Source organism: Acyrthosiphon pisum, chromosome A3 (genome assembly GCF_005508785.2).
Source record: "Acyrthosiphon pisum isolate AL4f chromosome A3, pea_aphid_22Mar2018_4r6ur, whole genome shotgun sequence".
NCBI classification, from domain to species: domain Eukaryota; kingdom Metazoa; phylum Arthropoda; class Insecta; order Hemiptera; family Aphididae; genus Acyrthosiphon; species Acyrthosiphon pisum.
Genome location: NC_042496.1, coordinates 36,322,315 through 36,333,047, shown reverse-complemented (window position 1 = coordinate 36,333,047; position 10,733 = coordinate 36,322,315). Strand labels below are relative to the sequence as shown.

The 10,733-nt window shown below is 28.3% G+C and overlaps 1 protein-coding gene across 1 annotated transcript in view; it reads left to right on the top strand.

Annotated features, from left to right (window-relative positions):
• Positions 1-2,556, top strand: part of LOC107882695 — a 15,934-nt gene extending 13,378 nt beyond the window's left edge. The window contains exons 5-7 of the transcript XR_003839782.1: positions 1,568-1,616; positions 1,850-2,018; positions 2,122-2,556. The gene's annotated coding sequence lies outside the window, so the exon portion shown is untranslated. The remainder of the gene's footprint in view (positions 1-1,567; positions 1,617-1,849; positions 2,019-2,121) is intronic.
• The last annotated feature ends 8,177 nt before the right edge of the window (positions 2,557-10,733 follow it).

Sequence of the window (10,733 nt, the reverse complement as noted above, 5' to 3'; positions counted from 1 at the left end):
TTTGTAGCCATACGACATTTTTGAGTTAACGATTTCGAACAAAATGTTCAAGTACGACTAGCTAGTACATAGGTATATAGTCGTACAGAAGTACAGGCGCAGTGTGTAAAATAATAATATCACTCGCTCGCAATTTGCAAACAACATTGAAGTCTCTGATAGAGGCACATATATCAACGAATTTGCATTTTACGATAAATGAAAAGTTGGCAGAATTATTATTCTGCTAATTAAATTATTTAAAACGTAAACATAGTTTGATTTCAAAAATACAAAAAATTTCAGGCAAATACTAACCATAGTTTAAAAACTTAGCTCTCTCTTTCACCAACAAAAACAGAACATCCTCGTCAGGTATTTAAATTTTTAAATTTGAATGAAAATTATGTCAAACGTCTAAATCGGAATATATACTAAATGATTTAGTTCGATTATTGTGTTTCTTCTGTAAATTGTATTGGAAACATCGCACCACATCAGAAAAATATGTATCATAATTTCAAATTTGGTTAGTTTTTGAGCGGGACGATAAAAATAATAATATTAATATATTATCATAATTTTTTCATTTTCGGAAATTGTTTGAGAGGGACGCTGCATTCTTATTTCTGCACCACCGAATGGTACCTATGTAACAGTGAACACAATTTCTGTTGTAGACTGTTATGACATCAACAAATATACACTTATTTCTGAAAGAAAAAGGATTGAACGTATTTAAATGAAATTTAAAGTGAAAAATACAAATCAAACAAAGATAAGATTTGTGTTTCCAACTACAAAAATTAAATTCCTAAAGTTGATAGTTATCACTCATCAAATTCGAGTTGTCTGGTTGTTACATCATTTCCAATATATATTTTTTTAAGTTTAACACTTAAACTATATAAATTTAATTAAAACAAATATTATTCAATAATGAAAAAGTTATATATTTAAGCATTAAAATAAACGGAACTGTAGGTATGTTTGTTGCACTCGAATTCAGAATCGGAAGACTCCAATGTTACCAATAATTCAATGTAAATTAGTCCACTTAAAAATAATTTTTTATTTATATTTTGGGCGATTTTGATAAAATAGTGTAGTTTTCTGGTTGTTGTTGTAACATCCTATACAATCTTCACACCTTATAACCTAGACATTTTCATTTAATTGATTGAGTATGAGACTCAAAATTATAAAAGTTATACCCTACCTCTTTCACCCTGTGGAAGCCATGTCGTCCGACCATCGCGCATCGCCTATATAGATCACAGGGTGTAATAGCCCATTACAACTATGGGACGTTTTCAAACTGTATGTCAATTTATATAACACCTGCTGAAATGAAGTCGCTGGATGTGTTAAACAACCACAACTGAATGGCTCTTCAACAAATGATCATGTCTTTTCATCACACGTTAATTATCAGTCTCTAGTATTTTAGTTTAAGTTATTAATTATTATAAAATATTTTTTTAACTTAAATTGTTATTTAAATTAATTTTTATACACCAAGGTATATAACTGAATATGTTTAAAATATCCGGTTATATTTTTGTTCTATCTTTTTGTTATAATTTAGGTGATAATGTGTTTGGGCGATTTGGAGTTACAATGAGTTGAAAATTCTGGTAATTAATATTTATAATTTGTAAAAAATGGTTAGAGTATAATAAACACTAGATCCAATATTACATTTGTTTTATATTTTTTTTTAATTCTGTTTTTAAGGATTATTATCCTTAGTATAAACATTTTAATAATTAAAAAATTACTCATTCAAATTTTGAATTAGGTACATCCAAATTATAAAAAATTCCACTAATTAATCTCAATTGAAAAATATAAGTTTGTATCTTGACAGGGCACTCATTCAATCAGAATTTGAATACATTTATATTTAAATGAAAAATTGAGGGTGATCAGGATGTTATACTTACTTACATTGAAAAAAATAATCATTATGAATAACAAGTAATTTTCATTTGCGGTATACAAAGTGTTATTTTTATATTGATTGAGTTATATTATATGTAAGCATGATATAATATATTAATATAATTTGTAGCACACGATGTGGACAAATTTATATGATAAAACGTGAGTATTTAAATTAATAAAACGAAACTTGTTTAGATCAATTGACACGTCAAGGATATCCATGAACGAGTGTTTTTAGAGAAATTTGCGAGATTGTACAGATTAATACAAGTATCCGCTGCAATGAGCCCCTTTAAAATTATAAATTGACGTACGAATCGTTTCTTACATGAAAATGTGGAATATACAAAAAAAATTGAGCCATAAAATTGAGTATAAAATTTGCTCCGTCACAATTTTTCAAATATTTTTAAAATTACTTCAATTTGATAAAAATAATGTACTGCAACCAATGTTCGGAACGGACAAGCAATGTTGGTTTACTTGGAAACAAGCCTCTATAAGGAAGCCCGCGGGGTTTGATTCGGCATTCGATTTGAACAGGAAATAAGTTTGTTATTGTTATAACTTATATAGATGACAGATTTCTATTGTAAAAACTAAAAGAGATAAACAATAAACGTTATCATATAAAATTATGTATAAGTATTGGGCATGTGATGAAATAATTTAGTATAATAATATTTGAATTATTTAGTATATAATCTATAATATTGTAATTCTGTTTTTTAAAACATTATTTTAGATTCTGAGTGAAACGATGAATGTATTGATTTTACAATGATGTGTGTTTTATTTTTATTTTTATTTTATTTTTGTATCTGTCATCACCTTTTAGGACAGTAAAAGTGCTTGGATTTTCTTCAACAGTATCTTTTCTCATAGGAAAGTGAATCTAATTGGTACTTTGGGGAGTCAAAAGTAAAAATTTTCCAGTAGTTTTCAAAAACGCCGTGAAAAACAAAAGAAAAATTAAGGAAAAACGGGAATTTTTACGCAAAATCTGTTTTTGAGAAAATCGATTTTGGTTTTCGGCATAACTCTTAAACAAATGACCGTAGATACGTGAAATTACTACTAGCTGGTGTGGTGTTTTTTATATACCGCTTCAAAAATGTCGAATATATATATATTATAATAAATTGTTTTCATTAGCATAGTTAATAATCTTATTAATTTATCATAATTACATATAAAAGAATAAGACAGTTTTATCCTTTTTCCATAATTACAACTAGACTAACCTATACGTAAGATATCAATCATGAGTATTGACATTTTAGATTTTAGATTATGACAGAGACTGCTGACTTAACTACGTAAGGCCGGGGCTATTCCACCGCCGCGTTTTCCGTCGAGTTAAAAATGCATCGGTTTATATTGGAGCAGCTATATACACGACGGACGTAATAATATGCCGCTGTCGTTTGGTGGCAGGCTGATAAATTGTATACTACCGGTGACCAAACGATAGTAGGTACCTACCTTTTTTACATTCTGAGCAGAGAAATAAAATATGTATTTTTCTTACAAATTATGATTGTTTTTTTTTTAAATTTAATTTTTCGTTCTGTGTATATGAAAATTGCTTCAATTTTTAACACTGGGGATGGTTTCTCGTGAAAAAATGGAATTAATTATATTTTTAAGAGATAAAAGTAGAAAATTCCCAGTAGTTTTCAAGAACGTATTATTTTATAAACCTACTACCATTTACCATTCAGTATATTATATTGTACAACATATTATATTCAATGATATTACCTATTAGCCAACATCAAAGTAAAATATAAATATAAATTGCCAGCTGAGCGGTCAATACTTCCAATATAAAAAAATTCCAATCGTTCCAGTCAATTTGGCTTCGCTTCATTAAAAATGCCCCCTGGTACGTCAGCAATCTCTCCCTACACTCTGACCTCAAAATTCCAACCATCCATTCACTAGCCTCCCACAATTATAAGCTATTTCTAAAACACATCCAACCATTCAAATCAAAATTTAAAAAACAACAATAACAACAACAAAATAAATAAAAAAAAAGCAATCTAGAATATGAAGGAGGTTCGTTCGATTTTCCCTACAATCAAGCCATTTCAGTCCTGTATACTTTTATCCCCCCTCATATTACCACAGGATAAATTACTATAAATTGTATAATATATTCGTTTGTTCTAATAAAAAAAAAATAATAATTCAGGAGAAACTCTAAACAAACATAATAATATAGGTTAGTATAAGTATACTTTTATATCAATATAATATAGAACAAAATGAATAATTACCGTTTAACTCGATATTTGTTCCATATAAGCTTTTAGGTTCCGGTTTCAATTCTGCATTTGCATTTGGTTCCAGTCCCTGGAGTTAAACATATAAAAGTAACGTGGTATCGATAAATTCACTTGTCAGGGAAATATGTATCATAATAAATTATTATGTAAGTAATATAATATTCAATAAGCGTCTGCAAGGTCGTCGTAGACAGGTTTTCAATATATTTCAGGCTATGACGAGTGAACTTGCGACTCGTTATTACAGGGTTTTTGGATCCACAGATTGCTGTTGTATATGTCGAATCTCTGTCCTTACTTCCTGGCGTTTGCTAATTTACTTTACACGTGCAAGATCCTGCCTTAAAAATGGATGAGGTGATATTGTTAGCGTGGTACATGACTGCGCATCGGAAAACATTGCGGCAATGTATTAATCTCAACCTGCAGTGGCGTAGATTGTAAATACAGTTTTTAGTTGGCACGTGTTTTTATTTTATATTTCATTTGTAGGTAAATCATAAACAATATTTTATATGCACAGGTATTTGTACTTAAAATAAATTTATAATACTATTACAGTCGAGTACTCGAGTGTCGATAAATCGAATTTTTGTTCTTACCCCTTGAAAGTGTTTGAGGTATACATCGTATATCGCGAAAAATATACCAGTCAAATTTATTTTTATTCCCTTGAGATTCGAGTTATCGAAAATGCGTATATTTTCAATACGCACCAGTATCTATTGTTTTATGGGTTTTATTAACGAAAAAAATCTTCCATTCATTTATTGTTAGAAAAAAATTCGAGAGTTTTTCCCGAGCTAATATAATATGTATTTTGTAGTATACCATGAATCATATATCACAACTGATGTACATGTCGATTACTGTATAATCAAAATAATAGTCGTGCCGGTTGGAAATTAATTATTACACTGGATTATCAAAAATTAAATATTCCATTGTTCTCCAAGTTCCAACTTTAATACGTCGTATTAAATGAGTATAGTAAGTAATATATTATTAATTTATTAATAGTTCAATAAAATGACTCTTAAAAAAGGTACATATGTAAAAGCTATTCAAAGACTTTTGAAGTGTTATCAATCCATAGCTTACTAAAAAATTATTTTGATAATAATATTATTAAAATTTTAACAAATGTTCGCTGGTATTTTAGATTCTGAGCGGAGCTATGAATGTATTGGTTTTACTATGTGTTTTTTTATTTTTTTACATTACTTTTTAGGACAGTAAAATGCTTAATTTTTCTTATAAAGCATATTTTCTGATATTAGAGTGAATCTAGTTGGTACTTTGAGGGGTCAAAAGTAAAAAATTTCCAGTAGTTTTTAAAAACGCCGAGAAAAAAATTTTCGTTTTTGGTGTAACTCTAAAACAAATTACCGTAGATACATGAATGTAAATTCATCATAAAATTGAAAAATATTAAAAAAACAACGGCACAATTGTTTTAATAATCATTTAAAGTTCAAATTTTGACAACATTTATCGAATTTTGAATCTTTCATTAAAATCACTAGAGTACCTAGTTTTTGAGTCTATAAGCTATACAAACACAAGGATATTGCCTTTTGTTTCGTAGGTACATTTGAATAACAAACAATATATTAAATACTATATATATTTTGTTTTATTTAAAAGATGCCTTAGCAACGCTCGGATAGTTTATACACATTTTGTAAATTTAAATTCTATTTCTGTAACCCTATATAAAAACAAAAGATTATTCGATTTTCGTGAGTCAAAACGAAATTTATATTTGAACCACCCTATCGCAACCTATATGGGGGTTGAAAATAGAAGCATAAAATACCCTCTTTGTCTATGTACCTATATAAGTATATAACTTAATTAAATCTGTTCAGTAGTTTCTGGGAGTAGCCGTTAGAAACATGGAATGCGTTTTCGTTCATTTCCACGAAATTACTACACCCGTCACCCATACGTTTTCTGGAAGGGGCGCGTATATAGATTCGTATACACATAAAAAACACACACACACACACACAAATCATTGTAAAATCAATACATTCTTTGCTTTAAAGTAAAGCCTTTACTTTGCTCAGGATCTAAAATAAAAATCACAAGAACAAAGTGTTTGGGGTGTAATCCAGTTCACCTCCTCGTGGCGCAACTCTGAAGAATGCAGTTCATACTGAGACGCACATGCAGGGCTATGCATGACATTTTTAATAATAAAAGAAAAAATGACTTGTTAGTTGTTTATGGAATTGAAAATATAATATAATTTGGGAAAACTCAGAGAAATCTTATGGCCTATCCATTCTATATTATCTATGCTCAGCCCAACATAGTTGATTTACGCATATGCATTCCAAATACATATAAGAACTACGGTCTATGATATGAGACATGCTAATTGCGTGCCGTTCTTTTTCAACTAAAACACGAGTTGATGAAATTATGAGCGATGTGGGTAATGCATAATGGAAAAAATAAAGCATTAATATTTTGTATACCTAAATGGTTATAAATTTCGTTTTCAGAAATCGTTAAAAAACGATATACGTCGTTTGATGTGTTGCGAAAAAACATGAAAGTCATACTGAAAATTTAATAGTATAATTAGAACGATGTAAGTGAACATCACCATTCATAGGTGTACAAGTGATAATATATTTATTGTTGAATTATTTAATAGACAAACATTAAGTAGTCGTCTAAAATGTATGACAGTTGACGAATAACTACTACCGGCATGTCAAACCACCAAAATTAATTTATAGGAAATTATCAAATTACGTATCAACATTCAACTTTCAACATTGACCATAAAATATTTATGCATTGTGTACGGTCATTATTCATACGCCACGTACTGTTTTAGAAAGTATGATCATCTGATCTCGTGATTCACGTGGGCGCAGGATGTCGTAATGTCCAGAGCAGGCGCGGATCTAGAACATATTTACGGGGGGGGGGCCATCTTAAATAAAATGTCAGCCTAAGTCTGATAAAAACATTGTACATACCATGTAAGCTAATAGGCAAATATTATTATTTAAATCCCAGTTTATCAGTACAATAAAATATATAAAATTATTAGATAATTAATAATAATAATAATTAATAATAAAATATAACAAATATTAAAAATATTAAAAATATTAAAAAATGGTCACAGAACAAAATCCTTTCGTCTTTTAAATAATTAGATAAGTAATATAAATTGTTTAATTAATAATGATACGTAATATATAATAAATATTAAAAAATGATCACGGAACAAAATCCATTCGTCTTTTAGATTTGGCAAATTCGTCAATTACTTCTTCACAGTCAATACTAATATTTCTATAACAATTAAGTAATGCAAGTACATTATTTATTAATGTAGAAGCCGACAATTTATCTTGACTTTTTGATTGCAAAATTCTACTTATTGGTGCAGTTATTGAAAACATATCGGACATAAGATTTAAAGTTAAAATAAATTCGATGAAAAACGATGAAAACGGACACGGCCGAAACGCTATCGGCAAAACAATACATTTTATCGGCCGCCGAAAATAGATATAATAGAAAATCCACCAGTCTACGGGGGGGGGCCATGGCCCCTTGGCCACCCCCTTGGATCCGCGCCTGGTCCAGAGTTGACAATGAGTTTGTTAACTTCTCAACAATTATAAAATAGGGGTACACGAGTTGTGCACCGACGAAAAAAGAGGGGTAGGTCCCGGAGAAAAAGAGAGTCGTTTTTTAAAAATAGTTTAATTTCAATTTTTGCTTAGTACGTAATTGTTTTATTTTTACTTATTTTAATAAATAATATAGATTATGTTATATTATATATGACGAAACAATGGCTGCGAACGAGTTGTGTCCCAAATACTGAATTGTGTTCCTAGGTTTTTATTAGGTTACACGAGTTTCATCAAACTAATATAAAATAAAAAGTAAAAATAACTAGACAAATAAGTAATTTTTATAATTTTAATTATTTACACACATTAGGGAAAAATGTAAATTATTCTGTTTTTACAAGTTTAAATGGTGAAATTTGTCTATACAATATCACATTTATTTATTTATTACACGAGAATAAATATTGTTTGCTAATTATTATGACTAATATATCTACCTAAATTAAAAAGAAAAATAATTATACAATGGAAAAAATTTAAATAAACCGAATTTCTGATTTAGCCAATAATTCTAAATTCGTAAACCAGAAAAATCCAATAATATTAATATGTTGACGATCGTTATCAATAATATCATATTTCCCCCTCGGTTTGATATGATTTGTAGATTTTCAATTATTTCATCAACATTGCAAATGGATTTTGGTAGCTTTGGTAAAATATGAGCTCGAGCTTGGTACATAATATCATAAATTCGAGAAACGTCGTAAAAAGTTAGTGTTTCCACGTCTTCCTTATGTAGCTCATTGTGAATTAATTTGCATGGTCTTTCGCACACATTGTTTCAAGTTTTTCGTGATTATGATTAATATTGCGTTCAATTTTTGTCAGTAACATTATTAATTTTTATAAAAGACTTACATGACGTTTTAGTACATCTCAATTTCTGCAAATCGGACTTTAATAATTTGTGAAAACAAAATTTGTAACCATCAATTACCAAAAGCATTTTGTTTTTCTCACTTGTCATATTTTGCTCCACAGTGAACGTTCAACGTATTATGTTGGACTGACTATCTCGTATCATATTGTATTACATTTTTATCGAATCTCGTCGAAAATGAGTGATATTGGAATATCCGAATATAGTTTCATATGTATATAGTATATACATATAATATAGTTCGCTATCTTGTACAAACGTACAAAGACAATCGTTGTAGCTCCACGCACACTTTATTATCTCTTCACGATAATAATAATGAACAGAATCGAATTTTATTCAGTAAAAGTCTTATACAATATACCTGGGTATTTATATAATAATATAATGGATACATTTCTCGATTTGAATTTATAAAAACATTTTTATTTCAATTTACGAAACAACATATTATTACATATCACTTTTAGGGACACAACTCGTTAACTGCGGAAACAATATTTATTCCTGAGGAAAATATGGGATGAACACTAACGTTTTTAAAATATTTTTTTCACATAATCTTAAGTCGTTACAAAACAACGTTATTGGAAAACAATTATATTTCTTAATAGGTATAAATGTATAATAATGTAATAGGATTTTTTTTAATTATTTTTATTCTTTTAAAAATTTATAATATATATTTTTATTTTATTAGTATGTATTTGATAGTTTTAATATAAGATTATGAGCGGAGCGATACAATTTTAAAAATTTTTTTAGTTTTTTTATTAATGTCAATAAAATTTTATTTATTGGATCAAAAAGATTGAAAATTTGATACAAGGTTCCCGATAAATAATCTACTAAAACTTACTATAGTACCTAAGGCTTATTCTACTTTTTCAATTTTTTAGGAATACATGTTTTTCCATGTAATTTTTCAATTTTCTCGGTAAATCCCAGTTTATTTTCCGGAAATATTAAATGAAACCAAATTTTCCCTATTTTTTCAAAAATTTTGATCCCTAATCCTAATACATTATTGGCAGTGTTCTAAATGCACGATATAGTAATAATTATCGGTCATCGCAATAATTATCTAAACCATTATTTTGGTTTATACGTAGGTATGGATTTAGGTTTAGAGCTTAGATTATATAAAGTTACTAGCATGCACTGTTTGGATTTGAAACATTTTAGTACATTTTTGGCTGTGTGCGGGGAAAGTTTTAATATAGATAGCATTATGATTTTGTTACGAAGTATATAACGGATTTAAGAAGAAACATCTATCAAACATTTCATAATATTGACTATATGATAACATTATTATTACTAGGTAGATAATAAAATATATTTATTTTTATTTAGATTATAAAAAAAAAATGCACAATAATAGTTGCATTTTTTATAACTATTAGGTAATAATAATTATTTTTATCTGCTAGAATGTTTGCATTCGTAGACACTTAGACACTCATTATAATGACAAATGACTGTAGCGTAATATATGAATATTTAATCATTGTCTGAGACCAGTTAGACATTGTTTAAAATGATGTAATTAAATCAGCAAAATATTCATTGTCATTATTGATTATAGTAATTCATTAAAATGACTAAATATCAATATTGCCGCTAATATGATATACGATATACCTCATAATAGTGTAATGGACAAATTTCACGGTTTGAATATGTAAAACCTGTTGTATATAAATTTACCTAATGACGTGTAATAATTTAAATTTTTAAATTTATATTACATAGTAATAAATATTCGAATATGACAAACAACAATTATTTTTGTATAAACATTTGTACGATATCTACCGAGCACAACTCGTTTAACCTAAAAAAAACATGGGAATCCATAATTTTAATTATTATTATTATTTCGTGTTTGGTACACAACTCGTTTGTAGCCTTACCATTGCGATGATAAACAAACTACGGTTATCTGCGGTTTTGTGG